The sequence below is a fragment of the Podarcis bocagei genome (assembly GCF_964188305.1).
Source record: "Podarcis bocagei genome assembly, chromosome: 15".
In the NCBI taxonomy this organism is placed as follows: Eukaryota; Metazoa; Chordata; class Lepidosauria; order Squamata; family Lacertidae; genus Podarcis; species Podarcis bocagei.
In genome coordinates this window covers 45328294-45329317 of record NC_138141.1, presented here as the reverse complement: position 1 = coordinate 45329317, position 1024 = coordinate 45328294, and the positions used below count along the sequence as shown (strand labels likewise).

At 45.5% G+C, this 1024-nt stretch overlaps 1 pseudogene across 1 annotated transcript; it reads right to left on the bottom strand.

Moving 5' to 3' along the window:
• Positions 1 to 340: 340 nt before the first annotated feature.
• LOC308574033 (large ribosomal subunit protein eL31 pseudogene) lies at positions 341 to 773 on the bottom strand (annotated as a pseudogene). Its single transcript has one exon. The product of its transcript is annotated as a large ribosomal subunit protein eL31 pseudogene (transcript).
• Positions 774 to 1024: the final 251 nt, after the last annotated feature.

Genomic DNA, 1024 nt, shown 5'->3' with positions numbered 1-1024 from the left:
CCTAGCCATTCTTGTTTTTTAGGAGAATAAGAAGAGCCCGTGCAGGATCAGGCCCATGGCCCATTCAGTCCAGCACCCTGTTCTCACAGTGGCTGACCAGATGCCCCACTGTGAAACCCGCAAGCAGGATCCAAGCTCCAGAGCCCTCTCCCCTCCTGTGGTTTCCAGCGACTGGCATTCAGAAGCATAGCTGCCCCCAACCATGAAGGCAGAGCAGAGCCACTGTGGATAGCAGCCATTGACAGCTGTCTCCTCCATGAAACTCTCCAGTCCTCTTTTCAAGCCATGTAAGTTGGTTGCCATCACTGCCTCCTGCTGTGGCAAGTTGCATAGTTTAAACTTTTTTTTTTTTAATGTTATAACATTTTTATTGTAATGAAAGATTAGTTTTCATCCACATTAACAGTCTGTAGGCTTTTGAAAGTGGTAACTGGCACATATGTGACCAGTGTATACAGTTTATTAGGTGAATCCTCATCTTCATTGCGTTTTCTGGATAAACACACACGGATACGGTAAGGAACATTCCTTACTCCTTTTGCCCAGACAGCCTTGTTCAAGCGGGTGTCAATGCGTACATCAGGAGTCCCCATCTCCTTCATTGCAAATTTACGGATCTCCTTGAGAGCACGAGGAGCCTGCTTCTTGAAGCCCGCACCATGGATCCGTTTGTGAATGTTTATAGTATATTCCCAAGTAACCACCTCATTGATGGCTGATCGTCCTTTCTTCTTTTCACCTTTCTTTGCAGGAGCCATCCTGCTCAGGACCAGACCAGACCATAGTTTAAACTATTCACCCTGTGATGAAAGACTGTCTTTTCTCTGCCCTGAATCTTCCAACATTCAGATTCATGGGATGTCCACGAGTTGTAGTGTTGTAAAAGCTTATTCTTTAGCATTAGTAGCAGTGGTATTAATAGTAGTGGTGGTAGTAGTAGTAGTAGCTGATTGCCGAAGAATGGATGCTTTTGAATTCTGGTGCTGGAGGAGACTCTTGAGAGTCCCATGGACTGCAAGAAGAT